A 10,883-nucleotide genomic window follows, 5' to 3' on the forward strand; every position below is an offset into this window, starting at 1 on the left:
AAAATTAAATGTTAATTCAAGCCAAGTTGTGCTTGTATTAGCCTAGGCAAGTGTATCCATTGAGCTTCTGTATGGCTTAGGGCGGTGATTCCCAACATGGGATGCAGCTTTGCCAGTGGGGCATGTCAATATTTTGGTGGGTAGTGGGGTAGCCCTTTGGTCAAGGGTAAAGGGTAGGCTGTGTACCCTTTGGCTGACTGTACTTTCAATTCTGAATTTTGAAAAAAAAAACATTTTTCATGTGAATGATATAATATTCAAATGCATTTAAAGAGCAAAAAAGATGATACTATTAAAATAACATTATAGACTGTATAAAAGGTATTGTATTCAGACAATATTTTTCATTACGTATAGTATAAAATATGCCTAGAGGACAACCCAAAAAAGATTTTGTCCTCTAGTCAATGGCCTCTTAGGCTTCCTTCAGGTGAATCAAGGCTATATCCAGGGGGAGCTTAGGGGGTTTAAACTCCCCCCTAAATGTTTATCCAAATCCAAAAAATGTAACAAAAATGAATATAAACAAATTGTTGATGTATTTTTTAAAGTTTAATTTTTTAGAGGGAAGGGACCAGCTCTAGAAGGCTTTAATGGTCCTGCAAAGATGTATTCTTCTTCAACTTTGTCAATGTTATCTTTTTTTGGCCAGTCATATGAATAGTCAGTTAGGCTCAGGCAGCAAAGATATTTTATATGAACAAGATTTTTGTCAGGAAAATCAAGCACTCTTCCAATATACCAGCCTTGTTGATCACATTTGGTATTGTATGCTACAGCATTGTATTCATTTAGCTGTTTGTTTAGATTCTTTTCCTGCTCTTCTTCATTCTCACTATCAACAGTATAACTTATGTCCATTTGGTCAGTTGAGGAACCCAGAGAGATGTCAGAGTCTTCACTGGAAAGATCATTTTTCTTTTTCAGCTTTAGCTTGATTGTCTTCTCTTTTACTTTCCCTGTTTTGTTCCTGAGATTATCTTTTTTCTCTTTCTCTTTTTGTTCAAACACTCTAAAAGCCTTGACAGAAGTGATTATCTCAGCTTCCCAAGCAATTATCTGCCTACCAGGGATGTCCTGGGTGCTGAGACACTAAGAGGAGGGTGGCATGCTATATATATATATATATATATATATATATATATATATATATATATATATATATATATATATATATATATATATATATATATATATATATATATATATATATATATATATATATATATATATATATATATATATATATATATATATATATATATATATATATATATATATATATATATATATATATATATATTATATGTATATTGTTATTCCAGCATATAGCAACTGCAATGTGATTGACAAGACAAAGTTTGATCTAGCCAATTTAAAACAATATGTTGAGACAAAGAAATCAGAATTTAACAAGAGTGACAACCACAGTGAATACTGCAGCTGATCAGATTACTATGTATTGTTAACATTATAAATAGTTGGCAAATATACTCATATCTAGGCTAGAATTGCAAAAAAACTAGCCACATTGTATAAACAGGGTATATCCAACCCCTGTGTTGGAATTTATCCTGTATGGGGTAAGTCCAACATGTCAGATTTACCCCAAATTTGTGTTTTTCTGGGGTAATTCCAACACCCCTTGCATCTCTTGATTGATCTAAGAACAAAATACTAATAAATTACAGTAATTACTTAAACTATCCTATTAACTTATCAGCTATTTAGAATGATTTTATCATATCTCTATTCTTCTTGACTATTAATTAAAAATTGCTACCTACCTTGTGGCAAACAAAATGCCTTCCACAAAATTTTGAAATTCCTTTATGACAAAGCTATTGAAAATGGCAGAAATATTGAAGGCTGTTGTCAAGTATCCAAGCTGAAGAAAGGAGATGGCATATGGAACCACAAATATTTTTAATCACTAAGCAAGATAAGATGGGGGTGTCGGAGTTACCCCTGTGTTGGACTTACCCAAGTTCACCCTGAGCAAATTACCAGCAACCCACAAGATTTCTTATAATGAAGATTAGCCACTTAGGAGTTGAGCCATTTAAATGAAGGAATGAATCCAGGGCCAAAAATATATCTTTGGAGGTAGGCTATTAGGCCTACTAAGCTACTAAGTCTACCCTTTTCTTACTTCTATGGCTTTAGTGGATTGAATAGCCTATAGCAGGTCTATGGCTATAGGCTATAGCAGATCTATGTCTATCTGAATCCTGAAAAAGTGTTTAACCTTAATTTTGAGTTTTCACTCTGTTTTGCATTGGTTTTGATTTTTGAAAATGTAATCCCTATTATGTCAGTAGAATTCTAAGCTAGGCTATATCAAGATTTTTTTTTCTTAAATTTAGGAAATCTTCAGAATAGATCATTGAGGCTCAGGATAGCCTACATTCCTGAGAGTTTAATTCAAATGACTCAACTACTTTCCAGGAGAGCTAGAAGGCCATTAACTAGAGTTTTGCAAAGACTAAGAGCATTTAAATTGACTACACTAGGATGTTGCCTAACTTTTGTATAAGTTTAAATAGGCCTATTAGATCACTTAAATCATCTAGGCCTACATTGTTTCCAAGATTAAGAACCTAGGCTAAATATATTTGAATTGAAATATTTTTCCAAGAGTATGATAGGCAAATGTCTAAATATATTGTGTTGCTTATTGCCCTAATACAGAGTTTCAAATTGTAAAAATGCTACGGTGCACTAGACTGTTACCAAATCATTGATTTGTGGGGATATTTAAAGAAAGTCTAGCCTATTAAAATTCCCCAGATATTAGAAGATAGCCTGAGCCTAGCAATTGGTGGACCAGACAGGAAAAAAATAATGAAAAGGAAAATCTTTCAATTAAAGCCTCCACATTTTGTTAAGAAAATATAAAGATAAAAAACACAAAGAGTAGGTAACCTCTTTAAGAAAATTAAGACCGTTTCATTTCCATTCTTGAATTTGAAATTGAATACTTTGCGAAAACAGAACACAGAACACGAAGACGAAAGGCGTGGAAAGATTTACAAACTCATGTCATGAATTCGCCCAAAATGAATTCGTTCAACAGCCCCCAGAACTAGGTTTACTCTTTTACAAACGGAAGTCTGTGACAATAAAATGAAGGCATATTTTTATAAGACTGATCCAGTATCCCAACATAGGATTATAAAATACCATAAAATATATCTTACAATAGTACTACTCTTTTTGCTCTAATTAAGTTGTATTCTAACTGTAAAATATTACCAGTATAAATTTTAACTATTTATATTTATTCAGACTATATCAGTTTGTATTATAGCTGATAGAGGTCGCACTTTTCGAGAAAACTTGTATGGAATGCCTGGGCCGGTCTTTAACTGCCTCTCTTGATTAAAAGAAAAAATACCCTGCTTTTTGACATTTTGAATGGTTGGCCAGTTAGAGCAAAAATTGGTCTGACATAGAAGACGAGTCAAATATGAGAGGCTGAAAGGACTACAACTTATATTCTCAATTCGAAATTTCAGATATATTCACAGCTTTGCAGTATTAGGTGCTAGATTCTTTTTTAACAGGTGTTTCAACAAATTTATTGATGGGCTTTAAAATTTTTGTATTAGTCTTTAAAATGAAGCATAATTTGCCATTCTTTGTTATTTAAAAATAATATGAGGCGACTTGTAACTTAATATGTGACTGCTATTCTCAAAAAATGACGAAATCTCTATCAATAGCATTCAGTTTAAGAAGTAATCCTATAATCATTTCAATGATTTAAAGAACATGAAAATTGGAACTTGGAATGTTACGACATTAAAAAATGACTATCGTATCGACATTTTGACTGACGAATTCAGACGATTCGAACTGGATTTATTTGGAGTTTGGGAAACTCATATCCCGGGGATAGGAATGATGAAATTAGGTGATATAGAATTTGTTTACTCAGGAAGGAAAGATGGGGTACATAGACAGGGAGTAGGGCTCATGATGAATAAGGAAGCTGCTAAGTCTTGTTTAGGCTGGGAAGGTATTAATAATAGAATACTAATTGCTCATTTTATGACTAGAAAGTTCAGGGTATCAGTTATAGTAGTATACGCCCCTGTAGAACCGACTGATGGAGATACTAGTGACTCAGATGAATTTTACTTACAGTTACAGGAGCAAATAGCCAAGGTCCCAGGTAGAAATATGATGTTATTAATGGGAGATTTTAACGCCCAGGTTGGTAGAAATGAGGATAGATGGTATCCCAGCTCAGGTAAATTTGGTGTAGGAAAAGAAAACAGTAATGGATACAGACTTTTGCAATTTTGTTGGTATAACAATCTAGTTATAACCAATACGGTGTTTGGTCATAAAATGGCTCATAAGCTAACATGGTATTCACGTGATGGTAAGACAGCAAACCTTATTGATTATGTTATAATAAACCGAAGAATGACAGGATCAATACAAGATATTAGGGTATATAGGAGTGCTGTTATTGATGTTAAAAGTAAAGATCATCATCTAGTACTGTCAAGGGTTAATTTAAAGCTAAAATATCGGAAGGGTAATTACCTCCCGGGAATTTATGATGTTAGTAGACTCCAGGATGAGAATTTGAGAGAAATTTTCCAGGAACAGTTGAATACTAAACTTTAGAGTTTAAAATTTGATAACGTGGAAGATGGCTGGAATAATTTTAGAAAAATAATTTGTGAAGTTGCTGAAGGTTTATTAGGGAAGAAAGTTAGAAATGCAGCTAATAATATTAGCGAAAAAGCTTTATGTTTAATAGAAAGGAGAAAGGACTTGTACAAGAACTATTTGAATGATAGATCGCATGAAAACAAAAGGAATGTAAAGAAAGTGGAGAAAGCATTGAAATATGAACTAAGGAGGTGTGAAGTGGAGGCCATGGATAAAATTGTCGAGGATTTAGAAGATGCACCTAGACGGCATAATAGTAAAATATTGTACTGGCACGTTAACAAATTGAGAGGTAGTAGTCAATGAAGGAAGATTTGTTTTGTGAGGAGGAATTAGCAACAGTACTAAAAGGATTAAAGAATAATAAGGCTCCAGGTGCTGATAGGGTAGTAAATGAGTTTCTTAAATTATTGAGGCATTAGTCTGGTCTCTGTAGGTAGCAAATTACTTAGTAATATGATACTTTTTAGACTGAGAGATGCCCTAGACAAAGTTTTAAGAGAAGAACAGTGCGGTTTTAGAAAAGGTAGAGGATGTGTTGACCAAATTTTCACTCTTAGGTTAATAATTGAGAAGCGCCTAAGTTTTCAAACACCTTTGGTCCTCAGTTTTATAGATTATGAGCAAGTGTTCGATCCTGTTGATAGAGGAGCTTTAGTAAAGGTTTTATCCTTGTATGGTATACCAGACAAATACATTAAAGTGATTAGTGCTATGTACGAGAATAACACTGCTGAGGTTAAGATATGACATGAGTTTAGCACCTGGTTTTATATTAAATCTGGAGTTAATCAGGGTTGTGCTCTATCCCCCTTTATATGGATTATTTTGATGGACTTTGTTTTAAGGAGCACAGGAAAGGCAATGGTAGACCACGGAATCAAATGGGGAGTAAAAAGTCTCCTGGACTTGGATTATGCTGATGATTTAAGCATCCTAGATTAAAGTGTGAGCAAGATGAATGAGTTTTTAGAGGTTTTGCGAGTTCAGGGTGCTAGTATTGGTTTGAAAATTAATGTTAGGAAGACTAAGTCACTAAGGCTAGGAATAAGTGAAAATGAAAAGGTGACGTTGGGTAATGAAAAGAGTGATCAGGTGGGCAGCTTCACTTACCTTGGTAGTATTATTAGTAAAGAAGGTGGGAGCAGTGAAGATGTTATAAATAGAATAGCCAAGGCTCAGGGTGTTTTTTCACAGTTAAAAAAAGTATGGAAGAATAAGAAGATAAGTCTGCAAACCAAGATTAGAATCTCAGAAGCTACAGTTATAACAGTGGTCAAATTTGACTCTGAAGCATGAACGCTCCGGAAAGCGGCTGAAGATTTACAAAATGTCTCCCACAAAAATTACTTAAGGATTGTTCTGGGTACCCGATGACTGACAGTATTTCAAACAATAGGCTATACGAAAAATGTGGTTCAATACCGCTTTCTAGGTCTATAATGAAAGAAAGGTTGAGGTGGTTAGGGCATGTTGTGCGGATGAAGGATGACAAATTGCCGAAGATTGTTCTTTTCGGCTAACCATCTAGGGCTAAACGGAAAGCAGGTCGTCCCCGTCTGGGGTGGGAGGACGTCATAAAGAAAGATTTAAAGGAAATGGGAACTTTGTGGGCGGGTGTAAAAAGGGAGGCTTTGAATAGATTGGGGTGGAGGAGGAGCGTGCGTAGCTGTGTTGGCCTCAGGCGGCTTGGTGCTGCGATGAGTTAGTAGTAATTTCTCAGCGATTCATGCTTTTATTTGGAAAAAAACGACCAAATTAAGGATTACAGAAAAGGTTTATTTAGATAACTCATATTAACAGAAAATCAGGATGAATGAAAAAAGATTGAAATATGTTGAAATCTCAAACTAGCTTCGTAGAAGTATATGTCTTATTGCCAAAATTTATTATTCTTAAAACAAAATTTATTATAAATTGACATTTATTTTGCAAAACCTATTGCAAACTTTCTTCCCCCCATCTTCCTAAACTAATGTTTATAGAGTGACGTGTCCCGATTTGGCTGTAGCTAATGCGGCCGCAATACTTTGCACATCCTTCCATTGTTTTTGGTTGGGGTGGGTTCGAACATTGCAAGCAATATTTTGTTTTCTCTTTAGTCGGATTGCAATCACGGTGGGAAGGATTGGTATCAACAGTTTTTTTAACGAGGGAAGGGGTTACATGCCACGGACATGACTCTTAAAGTGATGTTGTTTTTCATTTGTTAGTGCAATAACATTTTTCGCGCTGTGGGGGGACGGTGGTTATTTTAAGGGAACCAACAACCCCAATAATCCCATGGGGGGGAACTTAATTTAGCCGCTGCAAGTAGTAAAAAAAATATTAAAAAGTCGGTATCAAAAGAATTCTTTAGCAAGAAAAATTTTTATTTAGTAATATTCTAAACAAAATAACTTTATTTAGTGCTGCCTCTGGATTTGACTGTAGCGAACCTAGCCATAACACCTTGTGCATCCTATCAATGTTTGTGCCTGGTGGAATGGGGTTACAGATCTCTGGCAAGGTTTTTTTTATTTCTTCTGTTGGACTGTAATCGCAATGGGAAACGTTGCAGTCTAGAGTTTTTTGCGATTGGGAAAGGGGCGAGTCTTAGGCCATGGAAAGGGTTTTTGAAAGAACTATGGTTTTTAGTTGCTTATAAAATAATATTTTTAGTTGGTGGAGGGAGGAGAAAATTTATTGAGTTTATATCATTGCAAGATAACAAATAATCATTGCAAGATAACAATGACCAAATGAGAATGGCAAAGTCTGGCAGCACACACAAAAAGGTCCAAAACTTCTGATTGTGATAGAGCTGCCAATTTCTCTGAAGCCACTTGGTAAAATTACTTTTCCCATATACCATGGATGGCAGCTTTGGTAAGGAAGGTAATATCTATATCCCATACAAGTTCTGCAGTAGAGAGGGGATTCAGCTGCACTGGCAAGATTTTAACTGCAAAACAATTCATGTTGGCATTACATACGGTCAACAAAATTGTTTTCTTCCACAAAAATTGTAAGTTTGTCAACGTATTCAAAGAAATCTTTGTTCCATCAGATTTGGGTACATTCAGTCTTTTCTTTTTTCTATTTTAGTTTTCAGTTAACAAATCATTCAGTTAGGATAGACAAAATAGAGCTCTACAAACCTCTCTAAATGAGTGCTTCATTCATAAATTATGAGCAATATATTTGAGCACCATTTATGTAACTTCCCAGGTATTCTTCAATAAAGATTGCTCTACCCTTTTTACGGGAATTAATTAAACAAATTTTTTCCACAAAATAAGTTTTTCAAAGAAAAGTAAAGAACTCCATTAAACCAAAAATGAGCAAAAATGAAAATAATCTACCAAGCGTGAAACTACCACGAATAAGCTTCGATAAATAAATAAAACCCAAAACGAACAGAAATCAGAGGCAACGCTATAGCGTTGCCTATATTAAAGGCCATACGGCTCTAATGTTTTATTATTTATTATTTTTTTTCCCCAGAGGCACTTCATATGGAAGGGTCCGTCGTAAGAAACTTCAAAGGGGGCTCTTTTGATTGGAAATCGAGAGTTATAGTGCCCTTTTTAATAGTCAAAATCGATTGGAGGGCAACTACCCCCCCCCCCCCCACGTCCATCATTCTCCCAAACACATCCAATCAATACTTTGAGATAGCCATTTTGTTCAGCGTAGTTGATTTTCGGATAGAAAATATGTTTTTGAGGAGGAGATCCCCCACAACCCTCAGGACAAGGGTTTTAAGTTTTGCCCTGGGGGCATATAAGGTTTTTATAGAAGGCGTTGTCATAGAAAGTTTAAAACAGGCTTATTCGATTGGAAATTTGAAGGGCTAGTACCCTATTTAATAGTCGAAAGTGATGGGACGGCAAAAAGGGCTTATTCCATTGGAAATTTAAATGGCTGGTTCCCTTTTTAATAGTCGAAAGTGATTCTAAGGCAACTGAAACCCCTTCCACGCTCACCATTTCCCCAAACACATCCTATCAAAATTTTGATATAGCCATTTTGTTCAAAATAGTTGAAAGTTTTGGAAATTATATGTTCGAGCAGGACACTACCCCCACAGTCTTCAGTGGCAAGGTTTAAAAGTTATGCCCCGGGGCCATATATGGTTCTTATGGAAGGAATGCTCGTACAAACTTCAGAGAGGGCTCATTAGATTGGAAATTGAAAGTTCTAATTCACTTTTTAAGCGTCAAAAGATATTGGAGGGAAACCAGCCAAACCCTTTTTTCCTAAATGCATCCAATAAAAATTTTAAGATGGCTATTTTGTTAAAAATAGTTCAAAGATCATATAACAAAAATTCCGGTGTTGACACAACCCACCAGTGCACGAGGGCAGGGGTTTTAAGTTATGCCCTGGGGGAATATATGGGTCTTATGGAAGGGATGCTCGTTTTAACTTCAAAGAGGGATCATTTGAATGGAAATTGAAAGTTCTAGTTCACTTTTTAAGAGTCAAAAGAGATTTGAGGGCACCTATCCCCCCCCCCCTTCACGTGCTTTTTTCCTCAAACCCATCCGATAAGAACTTTAAGATAGCTTTTTTTTTAAATAGTTCAAAGACCATATAACGAAAACTCAAGTGTCGTCACAATCCCCCATGGCCCGGGGGCAGGCATTGTAAGTTATGCCCTGGGGCATATGTTGTTCGTATGAAAGGGATGCTTGTAAAACTTCAGAGAGGGCTCATTTGATTGGATATTGAAAGTTTGAGCTCACTTTTTAATAGTCAAAAAGTTTCGAGGGCAGCTAGCCCCTCACCCCAACGCCTTCTTTTTCAAAACCCATCTGATGAAAATTTTGAGATAGACATTTTGTTAAAAAATTTCAAAGATAGGATAAGAAAAAATTCGTTGTCAATAGAACCCCCCAGGGCACAGGGGAAGGCGTTCTAAGTTATGCCCTAAAGACATGTATGGTTCTTAAGAAAGGGATTCTCGTATAGACTTCAAAGAGGGCCCATTTGATTGGAAATTGAAAGTTCTAGTTCATTTTTTAAGAGTCAAGAGAGTTAAACTAGTCCCCCACGCTCCTTTTTCCCCAAGCCCGTCCGCTACAAATTTTGAGATAGCCAGTGCTTTGGAAATTGTTCAAAAATTAGATACTGCCGTCCCTTCCTTTGAAACCTTATAGGCCCAGGGGGCATATAAGGTTTACAAAAAAACTTATCTGCCCCTGGGGCATAACTTACATTACATTCCAGGGCTCTGGGGCAACCTTCCAATTTTTATACGACCACTTCTTCATGAAATTTTATATGCCTCGAGGGCATAAATTTAAACCCTTTCCCTGAGCTCTAAGGGAGGGGGGATAAATTGACCCCAAAGTTTTTATCTGATTTTTGAACTATTTTTTGACAAAAATACTATCTCAAATTTTTATCGGATGGCTTTGGGAAAAAAGGATGCGGGGGGGGGGGCTAGGTGCCCTTCGGTCAGTTTTAAATTTTTACAAGTGAACTAGAACTTTCAATTTCCAATCAAATGAGCCGTCTCTAGTGTTTATACAAGCATCCCTTCTATAAGAGACATATGTGCCCCCAGGACATAACTTACAACACCATCCCCCGGGCCCGGGGGGCATTTGTCAACCCTGGAGTTTTTATAATATGAGGTTTGAACTAATTTTTATCAAAATGGCTATCTCGAAAATTTTATGGGATGGGTTTGAAGAAAAAAGACATGGGTGGAGGACTAGTTATCCTCTGATCTCTTTTGACTCTTAAAAAGTGAACTAGAACTTTTAATTTCCAATCAAATGAGCCCTCTCTGAAGCTTATACGGACATCCTTTCTGTAAGAATCATATATGCTCCCTGGGTATAACTTAGAACGACTGCTCCCGGGCCATGAGGGATTGTGTAAACCCAAAGTCTTCGTTATATGATCTTTGAACTATTTTTAACAAAACTTTTATCGGATGCATTTGGAAAGAAAGAGCCAGGGGGAGGGGGGAGCTAGATGCCCTTCGATCACTTTTGAATCTTAAAAAAAGCACTAGAACTTCTGATTTCCAATCGAATGAGACCCCTCCGAAGTTTAAACGACGACCCCTTCTATCTGAAGTGCGTCTGGGAAAAAATAAATAGGTAATAAAACAATGGAGCCGTATGGCCTTTACTATAGACAACGTTATAGTGTTACCTAGGATTAGCTACTGATAAAAGAAAAAAAAACAAAAAAGT

At 35.9% G+C, this 10,883-nt stretch overlaps 1 protein-coding gene across 2 annotated transcripts in view; it reads right to left on the bottom strand.

Annotated features, from left to right (window-relative positions):
* The window catches only part of LOC148951752 (uncharacterized), a 104,729-nt gene extending 101,774 nt beyond the window's left edge, over positions 1-2,955 (bottom strand). For both annotated transcript variants that reach the window (XM_089089316.1, XM_089089315.1), the window contains exon 1: positions 2,926-2,955. The gene's annotated coding sequence lies outside the window, so the exon portion shown is untranslated. The remainder of the gene's footprint in view (positions 1-2,925) is intronic.
* Positions 2,956-10,883: the final 7,928 nt, after the last annotated feature.

Source organism: Artemia sp. Qi Xiang Cuo, chromosome 5, assembly GCF_049724085.1.
Source record: "Artemia sp. Qi Xiang Cuo chromosome 5, ASM4972408v1, whole genome shotgun sequence".
Lineage (NCBI taxonomy): Eukaryota > Metazoa > Arthropoda > Branchiopoda > Anostraca > Artemiidae > Artemia > Artemia sp. Qi Xiang Cuo.